Source organism: Thermobia domestica, chromosome 10, assembly GCF_964235325.1.
Source record: "Thermobia domestica chromosome 10, izTheDome1.hap1.1, whole genome shotgun sequence".
Taxonomy (NCBI): domain Eukaryota; kingdom Metazoa; phylum Arthropoda; class Insecta; order Zygentoma; family Lepismatidae; genus Thermobia; species Thermobia domestica.
The window spans coordinates 18128016-18150319 of record NC_137463.1 but is presented as its reverse complement, the minus strand read 5'-3'; the positions used below and the strand labels follow the sequence as shown (position 1 = coordinate 18150319).

The 22304-nt window shown below is 33.5% G+C and overlaps 1 protein-coding gene and 1 long non-coding RNA gene across 5 annotated transcripts in view; one reads left to right on the top strand and one right to left on the bottom strand.

The window, feature by feature from the left end:
* The window catches only part of magu (SPARC related modular calcium binding-like protein magu), a 213902-nt gene that overhangs the window by 73730 nt on the left and 117868 nt on the right, over window positions 1–22304 (top strand). The gene's annotated exons all lie outside the window — the stretch shown is intronic.
* On the bottom strand, window positions 3372–16406 carry LOC145662331 (uncharacterized). The gene is made up of 5 exons (XR_014127025.1): window positions 16211–16406; window positions 8326–8414; window positions 6914–6996; window positions 6205–6293; window positions 3372–4050 (listed from the first exon to the last, which is right to left on the bottom strand). It is a non-coding gene; the product is annotated as an uncharacterized LOC145662331 (long non-coding RNA).

Below are 22304 nucleotides of genomic sequence, written 5' to 3'. Positions count from 1 at the left end.
AAATTAATTTCTTCACGCGTTCTATAATCCAAAGTGATACCCCGAATTTTATACACATAATCAAATTTTCCCGTCCCAATTTCTTTCATACGGTAACTATAATTTTTTGGCCCCAAACCTATAAATTTGTCTATTTCCCACCCCTCTTTTACTTCATCGGTTAATTCACCCAAGTAGGGCCCTAATGTAAGTGGAGATTTCTCATCACGGCGTTGTACAAACATGATGCTATCAGTATCACAATACAACACCTTATTACGCCCTACACTTGTCATCAAGTCATACAGTTTTAACCGCGCCCATGACGTAATGAACGCCGCAAGAACAACGTTTGAAAATTTCCAGGGCTTATTCTTATTCTCCGTATTGTGATACGTAAGAATAAGATGTTTATCTCCGACGGGTAATACGCTTTGTACCTCATATTGCGGTGCCCATAGATAATGCAAAAACTTTTCCGGTGTGTCAACAATTACGGATTGCGACAAGTCCGTTCTTTGTCCCCATTTCCCATAAAGCGAATTGAGGAATATCTTGGAGATATACCTCAGACCAGGGTTCGATTCAATATTATCTTCCATTAACTCTATGCCTTCGTGGGCATAATAATCTGCTATGTATTTTTGTTTGTCTCCTTTACTTTGACATGATGCAGGAAATCCTGAAGATTCCTGCTTCATTTGGAGGAAAGAATTCACGTAGTTGCGGAACAAACTACGCGAATTACGATCCTCAGAACCAAACAGTTCGAATTCCCATACTTCAATAATTTGCAGAATTTTATATCCGGCCTTTAACGCTTTATGAAGTTCTGGGGTACAATACGTGTCTGTTAAGGCACGCTCGGCGTCGCAATGCATACAATCATTGATACCTTCTTCCATACACGTGCGACATAAGCCAAACATAAGTCGACCATTACACGTATATGGGAGCACCGGAAAATACAAATCTTTTGGGGGCAAAATGGTGCATTTTACTAACCCATTGATACTTCCCACATCTGGGAAGTCCGGCCCCTTGTATATTTTTGGCTTACCTACGGGCATTGGTTTACGTGCCATTACCCAAGGATACAATGATGTTACATCATAATATGCAATGAACTCATCAGAAGTACATTCGTACAACGCATTGAAACACTCGGTCCGACCACCATGAAAACCGTCCTTGGGTACAAGATGATCAACAAGATCCTTACACTGAGTTTTAATAAACTCTTGCAAACTCTTGTCACTTTTCACCATGTGGTCCCAATCACATTCCCACATTTCAACGAGATTAACACCTCGTTTCTTGAGGTAATTAGCTTTTATGATGGTCTTTTCGAAGCGGTCTTGTAGGGATGTACTATCCTTAGAGGCAGAATCGAGACTGACGTGGCGCAATGCTGTAAAACAACGCTTACACCCGTGGAAAAAACATCCATGAAATTCATAAACTGTATTTGTTTTGCTATCATAACCATCGACTTTATATTTACCAATACGCCTTTCCAATCCATTCCCTGAATGTTCAATTTTATTACCTTTGGTACGTTCCAAATACCGTAACCAATACAAAGCTTTTAGACTTTGCCGGTCACGGTGATCGAACCCATAAGGCGGAATAATTGGAATGACCTCCTTTGGTAAATATAAGGACCGATAAGTTAGAATTGCCAAACTTGCAATTGTAGGGGAGGAAATAAAACACTGGATACCATTCGTTTTCTCCTCGATTAAGTTCGAAAACTTAATCACAGCCTCTGCAAGAATCTTAACGTCATTCCTACAGTATTCCATCATCTCGTATTGGAGATCATACTCCTCGCCACTTAAAGCACGTTCCTGGTGCCAGGCGATTATTTGTCCCCGTTCTTTCGGGCTGAGACTGTCTGCATCAAAATACTCTAAAGACGGAATTTTGCCTACATAATTTTGATTTTCGGATGTGTTAAATAAATAGGGGAAATATCCCTTTCGCAAATTGCCAGATAAACCTAATGCTTCAGGGAGCCGGGACAATCTGACTCCCATATACAAATATGTGTCACGAAAATAGATTTTATTTCCAAGTCTCATTTCTACAATTTTTTGGCCCGTCATTATTACATCTGGTACGAGATCATGTTTTTCTATTAAGGTTCTTGCACAGAACTGCATGTCATAGTTACTTCCATTATGAGAAAGTACTATGATTTTTTTGAACATTGGCCGACTTATTAGCACGTGACTAATAAATCCGTCAATATCCTGAAAATCAAACTTACGGGATCCATTTTTATCCCCACACACAAAACATGGATCGTCCAACTTTGTGTCTTTGCATTTATGGCAAATATTAATACAATTTACAAAATTCACGCAATGTTCTCGTTCTCCCCGTTCATTTTTGGGTAATAACATCGTCTCCACGTCAAACACAATGTACAAAAAGGTATCGACGTGCTCAACTTTGGCAGCCTGAACAAAACAAATATGGTCACCATCCACATGCATGTAGCATGCTTTGCAGAAATGTTCACCACATTTGTGTTCAGACTTCCTGTTTCGCATATCGAACATATCACCACAATCGGGACAAACTTTCTTTAATTCACACATTGTTTTGCCACGTGCAATTACATTTTTATGATTGGCAAAACACTCATGCGAAGGAAACAGTCGTAAACAATCATTACACTCGCGTTTAATATCGTCACCACAAGACTCATGATATTTTTCACACGCAGGACACTTATATGCACACCTATGATATTGTACCTTATTATATCCTTGCAGACAATAGTGACAATATGAGTTTTTATCCAAAAGTGTAGTAATATTGGTAATCAGCTCATAATGCCCTTCTGTGTACAATATTAAGATTTGCTTGGTTGCATAAATTCCCGGATATATTATATTATACTCCCGAGTCATTTTGTTCTTCTCATAAATGACAATTTGATATTCGGGGGTTAGTTTATTTTGGAACTTTTTCGCATCAGTAATAGTGCACCCATTTTGATGCTCAATGGTAACATCAGCATCATCGCACAAATCCTTGGCCTGCTTCAACAATCGCTCAGGATTGTTTTTTAACTTGTATACTTGAGATCGATTTTGATCGGCCCTAGCCTTCCCGAGGATGATAGCCTTAGGAAGACAATAGACATTTCTTTCCATAGGGATGGTACACTTTTCCAAAAGAGTTGTATATTCCTCATACTTGGCCGATCCACGGGTTCGACCCCTTCCCTTGCGTGGATTAACAATGTGGATCTTAAAATCCACCTTTTTCCCAAAAAGAAAATGTTCATTACTATTTAAAACATTTTCAACTGTATGAAACAATATATTGGGGTTCAATTCCTTTTTAGGACGCCATGTCATGTACACTGGTTTGTTTAATTTTGACGCAGAACTTTCAATAGTAATACCAATGTACATATCATCATCGACGTCATTTAGCGTATGTTCTTGTACAAATTCAAATAATGAGCGAATATATGTTTGCGGGTCTTCGATTCCAATAGTGCGCATACGCTCAATGGTAACTTCCTTTCCACGCAGTCCAAAGTAAGGATAGTGCTTAGTTCTACTATTAACAATGCGAAAATAATCCCGTTTGCCTGCACCATACAATGTAGGTTCCAATGTAGAACATGTACTATGTTCTGGCGCAGAACTCGTACTAGCTCCCGGAAGAACACCCAATAACTCGTCGGAATCATCAGCAGTTAAGCCCGTAGTCTTCCCTGCAGACACAAATTCTCTAAATTTTTCACGCGCTGCTTCCAGCATATTGTCTTGACGAAAGAAGCCCACACGATACAAATCAATAATATCCTTCGCGGACTTGCAACTCTTCAATACAATAGCCGGTACACAGCCAAAATGCACAAATACCGCTTGCAATAACTTTACATATGATAAAGTGTTTACCCTCACACCCGTACCATGGCATTGCGTCAACACTTCCCACGTAAAAAACACTTCTTCGGCATTATTATAGCCCCGAGCTTCCTGGGCCGCCAACATGGTGGAAATAACATTGTGCGCTTCCATTTTTTTTTTCAGTCTTCAAGCACTGTTTAAATAAAATAAGTAGTTTTAGTTTTCGTTAGAACTTTTTAAATATTCTTACACAATTTTGCACTAATGATATAATTAAAAGTTTTCGTGCTTCAAATCAGTTACTTAATTTTTCAACTTACTGAACACACTGTTTAACTTTATCGACAAGTCCGTTAGTACTTTCTGCCAGCAACAATTCGCAATGTCCCGTAATCAACTAATGATCACAACACGGAAACTACAATCAGGGATGTCTTCGCTTTTTAAAAAATTCTTCACTACTAACTGCCCGTGCAATTTTACTTGTCTTATATACACGAAAATATTGTAAATTCCACACGAAGTTTTCCGAACATTAACGAAGTTTTCCGAACATTAACGAAATTTTTCGAAGATTGCCAAAAAATACCAATCCTATATTAACACTGTTTATTGAAAATATAATTAAATGTTTATCGACAGATCCTGATAACTATAACTCCGTAAGTTTTTTCAGTTTACGAAACTGGCAAATCCACTCAAAGTTTCCAAAAACACTAAATGACAAAATCCTGTAATATTTATCTAACTGTTTTGCAATTGCAGCACACAACGTACAAACAGGAACGTCTTCACTGCAGCAGTCCTTCTTCTTCTATAGTGAACCGCCGCGGCTTGCTGAGCCGTATTTATACTTTCGGAAATGTAATCTCGTACCCAAATGCATTTAGTTTGTAATCTCGTACCCAAATACACTTACTTTAAAGTCTCGTACCCAAATATTTTAGTTTGTAATCTCGTGCCCAGACTGATTAATCATGTATTAACGAAAATATTTTCTAAAGTAATAATGTTATTTTACAAACATGTATTATTTAAAGTTATGTGACGTTCTCGAAGTTTCCCGAACTTAACCGAATGTTTCCGAATATTTAATTTTACGGGCAATAATATTTTAATAGTTGAAAAGTGAACATATCTGATGTGAACATTCCAAAGAATAAAAAATCATTTCAAAATAACATTTGCAATAAAAAAAATCCAAGTAATAATAAACAGAAACACAAATTAATAAAAATAACCTAGTAAACAAACATATCAAAGAAGAAACAATTTAGCAAAAAAATCAAATAAGAAACAAGGTTAGCAAAAGGTTTAGAATAGTTTATGACCCAAAGCATCAGAACTTTATCAGACAAACAATATAGCAGAGATTTAAAGAATATACTGAATTAATCCACATAGGTTAGCAAATCCATATTTAATTAAGCCAATTATTATTAAACATACGATAGCATAGAAATAGCAGATTTTAAAGATAATGCAGTTCTATTCAAAATAGCATTCAAATAGTTAATTGTTACAAATTATAGTTAAGAAAAATTACGTATGGTTAGAATGAAAGTTCGATTACTTACAAATCATAGTTAAACACCAATCAACAGAGAAAATTTATTAAATAGGATTAGCAAAATTAAAATAATTAAATCATATTAGGAAAAGCATCATTATTTAAAAGATCAATTACTAGATTTAAAATACGTATAGTTAGAGAAAGCATATTAAATTAACAAACAAAATAAGAACAAATAAAATAATTAATATGATAACTGTTCTACAGTATTCAATGAAATGCATCAACAAAGAAAACTAATATATTTAATAAATATTTTGTGACTTTCTATTATTCAATTTGTAAATTTTGATTTATTGTAACTATTTTTATAATGCACTACTAATGAAAGTTCAGTTAATTTTGTTTTTATAAGTTAATCAAAACGTTAATGTTTATTTTAAATGACATTAAATTTTGCAATGGAATTCTTTATATGTTTACATGAAACTTTTTTGATTGCAAAATACATTTTTTCATATATTCGTTTCATCATATGAAACTCTTTGACTGTAAAATAAAAAATGTAAAAAAGTAATTAAAATTTAAATGAGTTGCAAACGAAAATATAATTTTACATGGTCTTAAATATTCATTAAGTTTATGTACTTAAACACATGTAAAGTTAGTTTACTCAAAATTATTTGTCAATATGTTTTTAATTATATACTCTTTATATTATAGTTTCATTAGATTAAAATATTGTTTTTATTAGTTCATTTATGTAAGTAACAAATATTTTTATTTTTATTAACAAGTTTTACAGGTTAAAAAAAAATGTATATGAACACTTACCGCCGCTGGGAAAACAAGAAATCCTTATCTAAATGTTCTTAGATGTCAAGAAGTGATAAATTCACAGTTGAGGATGAAACACTTGAATGCTGTAATAATAAAGAAAGACAATATTACTTTTACATGAAACATAAAAATTTGAAAATGTATATTACTAAACTGTAGAATTTGATTTGCAAAAATTTAACTATGTTGCATGCTACAAAAAATTTTAAGTGGTGTTAACAAAAATGCATGCTAAAAAATTTTTAAGTGGTGTTAACAAAAAATGTATCAGTTGTTAACAAAAAAAAAATGTATGTTGTAAATGGAAACATGTTATAAACTTTATGTTGTGCAAACAAATGCAGGTTCTCAAAAAATAAGTGATGCAAAATAATTCTTTCAAAAGTAATCTGCATGTTACAAAATAATGCACGCTATGACAAATGAAATGATGCAAAATAATTCTTTCAAAAGTAATCTGCATGCTACACAAGCTCAAAGCAGCTACGCTGTGATTATTTTATTCGTTCGTGTTATTTAAAATAACACTCGTTTTTAAAATTAGAAAGTCGTAAGAGCAGCTACGCTGCGATTACTTATTCTCTCGTTTGTTACACAAACTCGTTTTTAAAATATTTTATTGGTTCGTATGCCAAAGCATACTCCTAAAAGCAGCTACGCTGTGAACTTACAAAGTATTATGTAAGTTATCAATGATACTTACTTTACTTCTGTGAACTTTGATACTTTGGAATTCTTAATTCCGCTGCAACTTTTACTCCAAGTAGTTACCTCCAATTACTTGCCCTGAAACAATGAAACATTACTAAGCAACACTTGTAATTTATTTTCCTAATCATTTTTATGATTCACTTCTTATTTTTTATTGGATCGTATCTTATTTTTATTATTTCGCTTCTTTTTTTATTGGTTCGTATCTTTTTTATTATTTCGCTTGCTAAGCAAGCTCAGAACACTTACAGTGTGAACTTACAAAAATTTCTTATAGAAAGTCGTAATTTTAATAATGGATCGCTTCCATAAGAAGCTCCTTATTCATTTAACCTCTCGTAATAAATTACTCGAACACTTATAGAAAAAATTCTTATAGAAACTCGTAAGAGCAGCTACGCTGCGAAATATTAAAATATTTTATTGGTTCATTTGCGTAGCAAATTCAACTTTTTTTTATTGGTTCGATTTCTATGAAATCTCAGAACACTTGTAGTGTGAACCTACAAATAATTTCAAAAATACTAAAAATTGAGAACTTGTAAATTACTCGGAACAACTATACTATGAATATTAGAATGATTAATCAAACTAACTCAACATAACTTAAGCTAATCATTTTTATATATTTGACTATTTCTATTTGGTCTTTCAATGTTGCTTTTTTTATATGTTTGACTATTTCTATTCGGTCTTTCAATGTTCTTTCTTATATGTTTGACTATTTCTACTTGTTCTTTAAATGTTCCTTTCTTATATATTTGACTATTTCTACTTGGTCTTTCAATGTTTCTTTTTTTATATACTTAACTATTTCTACTTGGTCTTTTAATGTTTCTTTCTTAACTTTGACGGATCATTTTCTGTGAAAACTTCTTATTAATTTAACCTCTCGTAATAAATTACTCGAACACTTACAGTGTGATTATTTTATTCGTTCATTTGCGACACAATTTTCTGGTATACTAGAGCAGCTACGCTGCGAAACTGTAAATAAATCGTATGCCAGAGCATACTCGCTAGAGCAGCTACGCTGCAAAACTGTAAAATATTCATTCTCTCCTAATAAATTAGTCGAACACTTCGTGTGAACTTGTAAATAATTCGTTTGCTAAGCAAACTCAGAACACTTACAGTGTAATTATTTTATTCGTTCGTGTTATTTTATTTTATTGGTTCATTTGCTTAGCAAATTCAACTTATTTATTGGTTCGATTTCTATGAAATCTCAGAACACTTGTAGTGTGAACCTACAAATAATTTCGAAAATACTAAGCTCGTTTTTAAAATTAGAAAGTCGTAAGAGCAGCTATGCTGCGAACGTACAAATGATTCGTATTATTTTCAATAATATTCTTGCAGAAACATAATTGGTCTATTTAAGTACAAAGGAATAAAAAATACCTTTGGTAGCAGAAAATATCTTGCTCCTCTGGTACTTTTGGTTGGTACTTCTCGATACTTTTTAGTACTACACCAGTAATAAGGGTAACCTAAAATATAACATGTGTTAGAACATATAGTAAATATATAGTATTAAACCTTATACCTAACTATATATCTATATTTACATTAGAGATATAACCATATCTATATCTATCTATAACTATATATTTATATCTAACTATATCTATATCTATATATATATCTATATCTATCTATAACTATATATTTATATCTATATCTATATATATATATATATCTATATCTATCTATAACTATCTATAACTATATCTATAATTATATCTATATATAACTATAACTATATATATTTATATATATCTATTTATCTATAACTATATCTATATATATATATATAACTATAACTATATATATCTATCTATATCTATAACTATATCTATATCTATCTTATATGTTAGTATACTATATGGTATGCCTAATATAAGATATAAGAACATGATATTCACTATCTAAAGATATATATTTCTGAAATATGTATAAATCATTTGGTTCTGTTAGAATTAAATTTTCAAATATCAGTACTATAAGATACTAGGAAGGTATACAGGTGATGTCAATGGAGTTTTGATAAGTTACGAGAAACTTAAAGGAAACATTTATTAAAAAACGGCTACGAAAACAGAGTACAAAAAACAATACAAAGAAAAAACAAAGGCAAGCATAAGAAGAAAACGTGTATAATGACAAAACATAACTAATTTGGATTATACACAAACAGAAAGCTTCTGCTATATACAGAAAAATAAAAGACATATGATAGCTAATGTCAAATAGTTTGGGTTAGGTTAAAGAAGTTATAATAGAATAACAGACAATCATCTTGAAAAAATACAAGTAGTAGTGCTAATAATAGTAAATAGCAGTAGAAGCCAAGCAAGAAAAAAAAACTAAACACAATAGAATAGTACTCAAGCAGGTTAAGAAATTCTTCTAGTAGTGCTAATAATAGTAAATAGCAGTAGAAGCCAAGTAAGGAAAATACTAAACACAATAGAATACCAACCAATCATTTTAAGAAATATATAATGCTAGCATAATAAGGAACCCATACACCACTCTTAAAATCATCTACAAAAAGGAGCACAATTGGAAATTCTAAGAGACATCTAATAATAGAATTGGTAACAAACATAATAGCAAACAGGGAGACAGAAAACTTTCAAATAGCTTAAGCTTAGTTCAGGATAGGAACATAAACTTGAGCATGCAATACTTAAAAGCATCATACTGGTTTAGCATTAAGAACTAGCGAACTAATTAGTTAGCAAGTAAAAGCAGGACATGAGCTTAAGTTTAGGAAACATTTTAAGCTTAGTTGTTGTTCTGTATGGTTGTGAATCATGGTCACTTACTCTGAGGGAAGAACATAAACTAAAAAGTAACTTTGAAAACAAGATCCTAAGACGAATATTCAGTCCTCGGAAATGGAAAATGGGGGAACTACATAATTTATACGGTTTTACCCAACATTGTTAGGATCGTCAAGTCTAGAAGGGCAAATCATGTAGCTGAAATGGAAGAACGCTTTCAAACTCTTGACTGGAAGACCAGTCGGTAAAACAACCATTAGGAAGACCTAGGCGCGGCTGGAAGGAAAATATTAAGATGGATCTCCCAGAGATTGGAATACAAAGTAAAAAAATGATGCAAGAATAAAAGTCAGTGGAGAACTTCTGTGAACCTTCGGGTTCCATAGACCATAGAGTTAGTTAAAACTTAGCTGCGGACAAGATCTTAAAAGTTTAAAATAATTCAAAACAAATTATTCAGATCATGACCGTATTGGTCTTTATTAAGTATTGTAGGTCATTGGCAATTGACGATTGAGGCAAAGCACAAATACAATAAATTAAATTTAGTTCAGTACAATAACGGCAGGAATAAAAGTAGCGGCAGCAAAGTAAAAGAGAAAATCATATAGTACAACAACAAAAAGAAAATATTTAGCGATTCATACCATAGAGTCAATGATGGACAAATATATTACATAACAAGTAAAGGTGAGTGGGCAGAATCAAGAATATGTTAGCTAAAGCATAGTAGGGAAAACCAAAGAAAGAGCGGATGAGGATGTAATTTATGTAAAATTGGAAGCCCATCAAAGTTAGGGTAGCACACAATAAATTGGAATAGCTTAGGTTACATAAAAAGGAGTCAGACTCAAGCAAGAGAAGATACTAATCTGTAAGAGATGGCTTGTTAAAGGAACTTTACTTAATTTACCTACTTCATCATATTATTCTATAAAAAAAAGAGATAGACATACCTAAAAAAGAGAAATATTCAATAGAGATAAACCAAGGAAAGAAACGGGGAATTTAGAAGCTGATCAAGGAAAGAGTAAAATAGAAATAGGTACAAATAGAACAAAAGGTGAAATAGAAATCTAATAGCATTCTGCATAGAACAAATAGGTAAAAATAGAGATACAACACAAAGAAAAGAAACTTTGATTAAAAAAAGGGCATACATGCAAAGAAAGAAAAAAGAGACAGACATGCAAAGTTTACATGGTAGTAGAAGAAAGAAGGTTAGATTACAAATGGAACAAAAAATAGCAGCAAAACAACAAGTAGTAGCCGATACTCATTAGTTCACATGCAAGCCATAGTAGTAGTGGTAATACTAATAGTAGTAGTAGCGGAAGTAGCGATAATAGTAGTAGTAGTAGTAGTAGTAGCAGCGGTAGTACTAATAGAGTATTAGTAGCAGTAGTAATTGTGGCAGTGGTAATACTAGTAGTAGTAGTAGTAGTAGTGGTAGAATACTAATAGCAGTAGTGATGGCAATACTAGTAGTCGATAGTATTAGTAGTGGTGGTAGTACTAATAGTAGTAGTAGTGGTAGTAGCAGTGGTAGTGCTGGTAGGATACTAATAGCAATAGTGATGGTAATACTAGTAGTAGGGATAGTAGTAGTAGTAGTAGAAATGATAGTACTGATAGAATACTAGTGGCACTAGCGGCGGGGACAGTGGTAATACTAGTAGTTGGTAGTAGCGATAGTAGTAGTAGTAGTAGTGGTAGTGGGAGTAGCAATAGTTGTAGTAATAATACGAGTTCATGCAGCTTCAACGATCATGTGTTTTTACATATATAAAGTATCTGTACTTCAAAACTTAGTTACTTAAGAACCCAAGGTAAATACAAATGTAGCGGACTCAACTAATACAAATTTACTTTAAATCAGATACTTTCTGTTACATATACATTAAGTTTCCATATACGTAGACTCTCATTGGGTAAGCACTTATCTAATGTAGGGGTCCAGGGTAAGCATTCTACTTTGAACTAAATTAGTCACTATAAGAAAAAAGGGATGCCTAAATTTAATCATTATTATTATTGTTAGCATGAAAATGAGTCTTTACAATGTATCAGCTATATTTTCTAACAATATCAATAACTTGGCCCTATCTGCAAATATAAGTTGGACAAATAATGAACCTGTTTTTCTTAGTTTCACATGTCTCAGTGTCTTGAACAATAGTATTCACATTGAATTGAAACAAGTGTTTCTGCTTCTATTATTCATATTGACTACTCCTCATACTTTCACGAATATTAACAGCGTACAGTTCTTTCGCCTCTGATTATATTGAAATCTTCTAATTAAATGCGTATCCTACTTATAGTTAAAATTGCGTTCATTTAACTCAAATGTATGCCACACTTAATAGTAAAATTGTGGGGGCAGTGCTATGAATTCTTGGCTCCCTGTAGCGTTCTCATGACAAAAAACAAGTGTTTTGTATAAATCGTAGTGAACAATCATCGTAATCGTGGGTTTCCTGCCACTTTTTTATATACTTTTTCAACAACTTTCTTTGTAAAGCAAATCAATATAAAAATTCATTTCTCATAAGGGACCGCAATAGTTCAGTAAGCCAGTGGGTGTAGCCGAACGGTCTGAGGCGTTAGGCTGATAATTGTGAGATAAAGCCAATTGGGGTTCGTGTCCCTCTGTAGTAGCAAGGGTGGAATTTTAACTGTCCTCAATGTTTCTGTGTTCGTGTCCCTGTCGTGTCTAATGGTCCTGAAAAGTGGTTAAAGTAGGAAATAAGTCAGGAAGTTTAAAAGGTGGTAGAGCATTCACCTACGGTGTTTGGGGTACCGGGTTCAATACCAGCTTCCACCAAATATTTCAACATTTTCATGACAAACATTGTTTGGATTTATTTTTTAATAAATTGTGGTGGACAACATCGTGTCCATGTTTTTTTTTTTCGGGGGTTCTCCCGTTTCCTCCCACTTCCTATATACTTTTAAGAGCTTATTTTAGCTCCCATATTTAGTTCAAACACCTTATTTTTAACAACGAGTTTGCACAGCAAACGATTTATTTTGCTAGTTCGCAATTTTTAAAATATTTTCGAAACAAGTTTCTCTTTATGAGATTTCATAGAAATCGATCCGTAAAATAAGTTGCTCCGACTAATTTATTAGGAGAATATCTTTTATTCTCTCACATATTGTTCGACAAATAAAATAATCACCGTCTCCTTTAGCCTAACCGGCATAACCGTGGGACTCAAAGATTTCATTTCATTTTCTCATAATCACCATAAACTGAAAGATACTAAATCTTTAACAAATACATACAAAATTTCCCTCTGTTCCCCCAGTCTTAGTGTCCATGTCCGGTCATAACAATTTTAAATCTTATATAAATTGTGGTGGGACCCCACCCCCCGCCTTTGGCTTACATTTAAAAGAAAATTGGTGAGTATTTTTCGAAACTCATAATTGTGGGACGCTAAACTAAAATATGTCACCTTATTATAATAGTAAATTTCAAAGAATAAGTTGAGATATGGTAATATCCCTGGCTGTATGCAACCCAGCGGTACATAAGTGCTTATCTAGACTACATAACATTTCAGGCACTTTTCTATTAAATATGTTTGGTATTGTTCCCTAAAGTATATGTATTTCTTCCCTGTATAGTTAAACCCGCTGTACGCTAAGCATTTTAAATGTCAAAATATACAAGTCTAGGCATGTCCTCAAATAAGTCATTATCCAAGGAAGTCTAGAAAATCTAAATCTCGATTCCAATTCTATTTGTATTTCTGAGTATTGTCCTGAACATCCCACTAATCAACCTTACAAGTATTGAGGAGTGCTATAACATTTTTCGCCGGCATCAATTATTTTAAGGAAGCTAAAGACTCTATTTGTTAATTGTCATTTAAAATTTTGTCCATCTAAACATTTTCTCATTTGTATTATCAAACGGAAATAGATATAAAACAAATCGGGTACGGTAATATTCAAATATTACTGTAAACAAGGCTGTGAAAAAACACAATTTATGTATACTGTTCAACTTATTTTACACAAATACGGAACTAATAGCTAATTTGATGATTCTGATATAAAATTATGTTTCCAATAATATTAAAACTCAATCAGGTACAAATCAAATTTAGTTTCAGGAAATACTAGTTTCAATAAAGTCAAATAATACGTTACAAGCAAAATTCAAAAGTACTATAGCTCGTTGTATCTAAAATTGTGTCTACGGACCCTGTAATCATCATTATTTCTTAATAAAATGTAATCTACAAACTAAAATACAATGTAATTAATCTAAATATCAAATCAGTACAACTACTCCTTTTATATAGTCTTAGTATTAATCAATTTGTCCTCATACCAAAATATTTCCTATATTTCTTTAATTGTGGGGAAATCAGTGATAGAGTGCTTACTTCAAAGCCAAGTTAGGGCATTATAACAATGTCCATAGATTTTTCGAGGTTCTATCTATTTTAATGGATCAAAATAACCACCATTTCCCTCATAACTTAGCAACTATAATTGCAAAAAGTCGGGATTATTCCTCAGATCATTATAACTGCAAGTTTTTCCTCAAGTGACTTAAAACAATATAATGCAGTAAACAAAGTGAAAGAATTCTTTAAATTTGTTCTCCAAAACTTTAAAAAAAAAAAAAAAACAAACAAACGTGTGTGCCGTCCGTTTTTTAAAATTACTAACAGCCTTTAGAATCTCAAACCAAACAAAGCGGTACTAGTAATTCAATAATATATGCCTCATATAATTACACCGTTGGAGGTTCATGTCTCAAATAGCCATAACTTTGAAACTTATGTTTCGCCACCCATTAAAAAAAAAGCAATAACTTAGTTCATACAGTCTATCCAATGTCGTTAAGTGTCAATATTAACTGTATTACGCTATTACATCAGTTATGAATCTATTCGCTTTGCTTCACTCTATGACATCCAATAAATTAAAAACTGTTATTTCGCTCTACGCGATTTCTACTTTCATTTAAGCTCCTCCCCATAAATTTAATTTTATATGCGTCCAAAAGAAATAACATCTATAAAGTATTAAGGTTTTCTCGGAGTATCATATACGGCTTTAGCACGGTGGAGATTCCTCATGTTACTTCCTGTGATTCAGGAATATAATAATAAAATATAGGTCCATGTCTCCTATAGCCTAGCTGTTAAAAGTAATAATAAAGCTTGTTCCTTACTAATCAATTAACATACACGTCCTAGTTGTGGGAAACCCCCCAATGGGGAAGCAACGCTAAGCTATGTCTCATATACCCACAGTTCTAAATGAACTCTATGTATTATCTTGAACTCTAAACGTAATTTTACTCAATAACCGTGAAATTGAAAAAGTACATTTTCGATGAGTTATAATCCAAAAGATCTAAGTGGGAAAATAAAATTCAATTACAAGGCTAATATAAAAAATAACATTACGGTCAATAAGCGTAAACTCCTCTCATTATGCGGTGTAAAGCATCTAGATGTTAATGGAAATTATTCTACAATTACATCTCATGACTTGTCCCTAGCTGGACATTCTTTATTTTTTTTTTACTGCTATCAACTCGCTGGATACTCACAAAATTTTATAATTCAAACCCTTTAAACTTAATTATTCTGTCACGCAGCAATTCCTGTAACATTGGCAATGCCTCATTTCATATAAAGTCAATACTTTATACTATCGGTATGTAAAATCAACAATAAAAAGCTTAGTATTCGATGACTATAAGGAAACATCCTAAATGTAATTCACTAGACTTGACATCACAATTTAATGGTCATATTACAAAATAAGGAAAACAAACGTAATAATGATAAAAGGTACTGAAAAACAACCAAATAAGATAATATTTTTGCAATTAATCCTTTTTTCGCAAAACGAAGGATTTTCTCTTTATATATAATCTCAAATTGATTCCTAGTTAGAAAACCTTAAACACCAACGTGATAAATACGCATTTCACACTAGTAAACTCCAATAAATCACTTCAACAAATAATGTTTCCTACAACTTTGATTCAAATTCTGTACTGCACAATAATAAAATAGAAAATCTCCAAAACGGAAAACAAGTTTGAAATTAAGCTCAAGATGCGCAAAATTCCAGCTCATAATAATAATAATAATAATAATAATAATAATAATAATAATAATAATAATAATAATAATAATAATAATAATAATAATAATAGAGCTTCTTTACTGCTAAACTTTTTAGCGTATGTGCCTTCGGCAATTAATTCTTTTATTCCTACAAAACAGTATTCAACTCTGCTTTCCATTGTTTATTAGTTTGTTCGTTTCATTTAAAAAAAAAAAAAAAAATCGGTGCTAAACAGGTCTATAAACTCAAGTACAATCAACATAGTGAAACAAATCTCTTTCAATAAAACAAAGTTTAAAACGAAATATCAATTTCATGAATCAATCAATCTTTGCAATATTTAATTCTATATTTTCTATGTATAAAATTATCTAAAGTTTTCTTACCTTAATTCTGCATAAGCGCTGAAACAATCTTCAATGTCAATACACCTATCTGCAGAAATCAAACACCAAACTAGTACACCAATAAATTCTAATACGACCACACAATAAATCTTCTCTATACCAAGCGCAGTACTACCCAAATAATAAAACGGCTATGGTCGGTCATGTATTTATAAAGTCCTTCAATTCCGTCAAAGCATAAGTTCATTTACCTGCCCTCCCTTCTCCTATCTATGATTAGTTACAAAATATCTTTCAGCTTTCTACCGGTATGCTTATTTTAAAAAAAAAAAAATAAAATCTGATTTCCTCATGCATTTTCATCAGATATAATAAATGAGGGGTCAGTCTCCTGCCTTGTCCTAGTTTTTGGGTTAAGCAAACAGTTAACCAATTTATTTATTTTATTTCTAGCCATCATGTTATTCCAAAATAAGATTGCACTTAAAAGAGAAAATTGTGGAAACCGTTTACTGATTACATGGCAATAACCTCTGTAAATAATGACCCCAGTATACATAGCACTTTCTTTCCTTAACTAGCATTCCATCAAAGTAACCTTTAGTGGCCCTTCCTTTCAAATCGTCTATTAGTACACAATTAGAGGCGCCTTACAGACATAAATATCTTCACATAAGTAAATCTTAAAATATCTAAAGAGTCGCCATAAAGTGGTTCTTTAGATAATATCACTCATTGGGCCATCACTGCAGATAATATCATCTATAGGAGAAAGTCCCATAGAGGTTCAAAAAATAGCACTAGAAATCAAAGCATGTTTTTATTACAACAGCTGTTGCTGTTAATCAGATATTGTCTACATTTATAACTCATTAACCGTCCTCATTTCAAAATACTTTATAGTTCTTGTGTACATCAAAATAGACACAAGCATCAAAAATAATATTTCAACAAGCTGTATTTCATTTAGAGGTAAATGACATTTTAAAAATAAATATGTTCCATATGCTTTCAAGATTGAGTTCCAAATTTCCAGTAACAACGAATATCCCACTTCAATCATACGAAAACCCATCGCTAAGGGTTCATTTCAAACAGGTCATATATGCTATCAAGTTCTCCAAGTTATTGTAGTACAAAATTCTGCCACATGATGTCAGCACCTCCTTATACGCAAAGAGAAATCTATCTTCGAAAGTATTAACACATAAAAAGATGCATAGCTAGTTTGTCTTTAATTTTCTTTCCGCAAAGAAAACTAAAAGTTACTATAATATATGAAAATGTTATTATAACAATAAATAATTCTAAGTTGTTCGGAAAAATCAAGTTCATTCTACAAATAATTAAAATTAAAAAAAAAAAAAACTCCGAAATCATAAAACCACGATCTGTGCGGTTCATGTGTCATCAAAGTGCTACGTCAAAAACATCAGTGGTGATATCAAAAGGTAACTTGTCTCTTACAGTGCGCCAAAATACCATTAGCGTCCACGGCTACCGAGCGGCGGATATACAAAGCGGTCGGCGCAACGGTAATGGCGCCAGCGAAAAAACTAACGTTCAATACAACGCGGCAGTCGGTAATATACAAAGTGAACGGGCGGGGAAAGTATAAAGGAAAGTTGCGGCATAACCAGACAGTAATGGCGCCAACGGCACCATCTAACACGTGTTATCAATCCAAAATAATACATTAAACCTTTCGTAATTAAATACCACTATAAGGTAATAACGGTACATATATCATCATACGCGATTACATTAATTCTACGTAATCATCTTTAATTGAATAAATTAATAGCTGTTTGATTAAAGGGGTAATCAATTTGATAGGAGTTTAATTAAAGGGTTAATTAAATTGATATCAAAATTTAATTAAATTATATCTTACAATGTTGCATAATTTACACTATAAATATACAAAATATAGGGAATTTCAACCCTTTAGGGCATAATTTGGCAACACCGCGGCGCTAGAAAGCCCATAATACAGCGTAAAAGGCTACGATTAAAATAATATCGCCTCAGGGCGGTCAGAAAAGGACATATCTCTACTTGCAGAGTCACATGACTTGATGCTATTCGAACATAAGTTGCTGGATACGGTTCTTCGTTACGATCTTGCAATAGACAGCGTTGATGTCTTGTGGGCTTGCATACAAACAGCATAGTAGGCGATTCATCACAACACATCCAATGTTTGTTTGATTCGATGTCGCAAAATATAGTAGTTTTATTTGCAGTGCATTGAACGTTCACGCCTTTTTGATTTATCAGTGTTATAAGAATTGTACAGTTCGGAATCGTAGTAATATCTGTCTAGACATGCAACAAATTTGTAATATTTAATTTATTCTTCTCATACGTGTCTTTATGATGTTTCAATTTTCACAAACAGTTTATTCGGAGTTCAATGTGTCTCTTTACACCACAAAAATGTATGAAACTTGGACTTACAGCTTAACATGGTGTTTGAATCACCTTAAACTAAACATCTGGCATGATAGGCTTTTGCAGGTCTGGGCAAGCTCCAACGCCATCTGTTAGCATCTGGCGGAACTACGTCCAGCCTAGCGACAAATACGTAGTCAGCTCGTCCTGTTGCCCTGTTTCTAGCAGGTATATCAGGAGCTTTCGGGATCTAGTGGTCGTCACGTCTTTATTCATATGACTCCCCAGTTCGCCTCACGACGGTAGATGGATGGATGATTCAAATTGGGTGCACCATCCGGGAATCGAACCCGAAACCTCACGAACGTGACTCCAACCACTAACTGCAGAGCTCTTTTGTATAATCTATAATAGATCCATTTGACACAATGAGAATCCAACTTCGGTCTATTGGATCAAAGGGTAACCCTGGCCACTCAGCTACGAATGAGTTTCCATTTCAAATATTTGATTTAGACGAATCTGTGTTTACTTGTATTCACATTTTAATGATACCATGTAAGTAATAATAAAGTGCAATTCGGTAACGAACAAAGATATTATATCGAAACATCTATTGTTCAGCTGGAAGAAACAGACGCAACTACGAAGTTTGCTCGAAGTAGGGCTGTTTTCTTTTAAAAACAGGATTGAAGAAAATTGTGTTAATTCTTTATTTTGTCGCTGGAGAATTATGTATCACGTATTGGTAGCATGTTTGAGACAAAAATCAGCACAACACATGCAACATTTTACATTTGGACCAGATGTTTCCTTTGACTGGACACAAAAACGATTAAAACATTCGTAAAAGTTACGGAAGAAAAAAAAAGAAGAAAGAAGGCAGCAAGATCAAAAATAAGCAAGTGAAATTTTAACGCTTTCGGCAAATTGTATTTCATGTTGAAACATGTTTCAAACATTATTGGATTTATTTTCTTTTGTTTCTTTGTCCTCCCCCCTCGTGTCATGTTCCACTTATTCTTTTTTATCATTTGTTAAAAAAAGAGGTAAAGGAAGGAGATAATAATATGTTAGCTCACAATTGCGCTTGTTCGGTCAGTCAAAGAGTTTATAAAGAATTTGTCCTCCGTCTGACTCGCCAGACACATTAGTTTCTATGGAGGTCTTAGCCAATTGTAACTTTTAATTTTGGTTTTCAAAGCATTTCCTTTCACCTACTACAGAAGAGCAATTGTATAACATCTATTGTAAGTTTTTTTTTTTTTTTTAAGATCTTATTGAGACCTGTTTTCACACACAAGTTGTAGCAGTGTTTTTCCTTTTTATAAAGATAATCAAGAAAGGTCTTTCGGGTTTTCACTCACTACCTACGAACATCGATATGTACCTAAGACGTAGCTATAAGATCAAAAATAGTCCCCATCAGCATCAAAGACCTTCTGCCAACGTTCTGAAAGGGCATGGATTCCATCGCGGTAGAACTTGGTGGGCCATGAAGCGAAGGAAGTATCAAGTGCATGTTGCACCTCTACTAAGGATTTGAACTGGGGTCCTCCAAGATGGTTGTCCAAGGAATGGAATGGGCAATAATCGGACGGTGCAATGTCTGGAAAATATGACAGATGCAATAGTGTTTCCCATCCAAGGCGTAGAATGGTGTACCAGGTCATCCTAGTCACGTGAAGCTTAAAGTTGTTCTGTAACAGGAGGATCCTTTGCGATTCAGAAGTGATGGCTCCAGAGTTTTGAGTTTTTCTTGAACATGCCTCAACTACTGATAGTACACAGTTACATTGATGCTCTGGCCAGATGGTAGCAGTTCCCGATGCACGATGCTGCGAGTAGTACACCAAACACAGAGGAGGACCTTCTTCTGTTTTCGGATGTTTTGGAAGCGGTTCGTGGGATGCTAACCAACGATGACGGCGCCCTGGAGCTTCGTACAGGACCCACTTCTCATCAAATGTGAACACCTTGTCCAGAAATTGCTCCTTCCTCAGACGAGACAGCAAAGAAACAGAGGTGTCTGCTCGTGTTGCCTTCTGGCCTGGAGTCAAATCATGTGGGACACAACGACTCAATTTGTAGTGCTTCCCAAGTTGATGGAGATGCTGCCGAATGGTTTCTTCAGTAACACTGAATTGTAGTCCCAGTTCCTCACATGTCTGGGCATTGTTCGTCTCAATTGCTGCCTGAAGATCTTAATTTTGTACATGTGTTGGTCTTCCGGCACGTGATGCGTTTTCGAGTGTTTCGTTACCGTCCTTAAACTTGTAACAACCGCTTCAATGTCCGCTTAGTCACGACACTCTCACCAAAGAACTGACATATCTTCTGCCTCGCTGCGGCGGCGTTGGATCCCAGTTTGAACTCGTACAACATACACGCCCTTATGGCGCTCTGTAGAGGTTCCATGTTCACTCTGTCCTTACGCAAGTTCACCGTGTAACTGAACTGCCACAAGCAGGTAGTATGTTGGATATACTCACACCAATACTTGGCCTTCGCCTTATTTAAATTTGTTTTCAACTCACGGTGTGAGGGCCAATTGAACACAGACCTCCTCAAAAAGCGACAGAACTTTCTTTGTTACCTTTAAAATATTACGGAAATTACAATGATGTGAAATGTGTAACATGAACTTATCATGGTTATGTTCGCCTTACAGGCTAAAGAATAGGAATAATAAATGAAGTGAATATTGATTAAAGAATTACGGAAACAAACTTTCTGTTTGGTTCAATATTAGTGAAATATCTGACATTTAACATGCAATGCCTTGCAAGAGGTACCAAATACGGTAAAACTCATTACAACAGTGAATTTCCGAGAAAATTGTACTTGAATTTGATATATCACTTGCACTTATTCCTATTTAAAAAATAGAAAGTTGAATCCAATATGGCGGATCTAGGATGGCGGATGGCAGAGAACTTTGCACTTGAATCAGTTTTACACGAATCCAGAGGGGCCACTTCACGAATGTACCTTGTTAGATGTGCTTTGGAACAGGAAGTGATTTCAATGCATGAATAGAAAGGTAGCGAGCATCATTTTTTGCTTGTATCCATGCTTCGTTTCTCGTTTCTTTTATTTTTCTTTGAGTATATACCATTTTTATTAGTCAGGATGTTTAGTTGAGTATCCTACTCTTGTCCTTCCGAAAGAAAAAAAAATAACATTAATACCACTAAACATACTTTTGAAATCATATTAATAAAAATCTCCTTAATTATGTTGGAAAATTAAATATACCATTTTATATATATATATATATATATATATATATATATATATATATATATATATATATATATAAACGCTGATCCAAGGAGGAGGCTATAGGGGCTATAGCCTCCCCCCCTGACGCTCAGGTATACATTGGATAAAATGGGCTTCAATCCTGCTTTAACTGAATAAAGCTGCAAACTATGGTTTAGCCCCTCCCTTGATCATATCCTGGATCCGCCACTATATATATATCTAAACCAAATTTTGTGGGCAAGTAGCGCCATTGTCTAAGGAGTAAAAATTGTGTGCCAATGGTCAAGTTCGGCTCGGTTCGGTTTATAATATGTGGCACTTTATTATTTATATAACCTACGCGTAGTCATGTTTCAGAATTTATAGTATGATAGTGCGTGATATACAGCAGAATCGTATATCCCAGAGCGAAAATCGAACAGAAATAGAAATTACTATAAGAAATGACAGAAACACAAATCTCTGGATATAG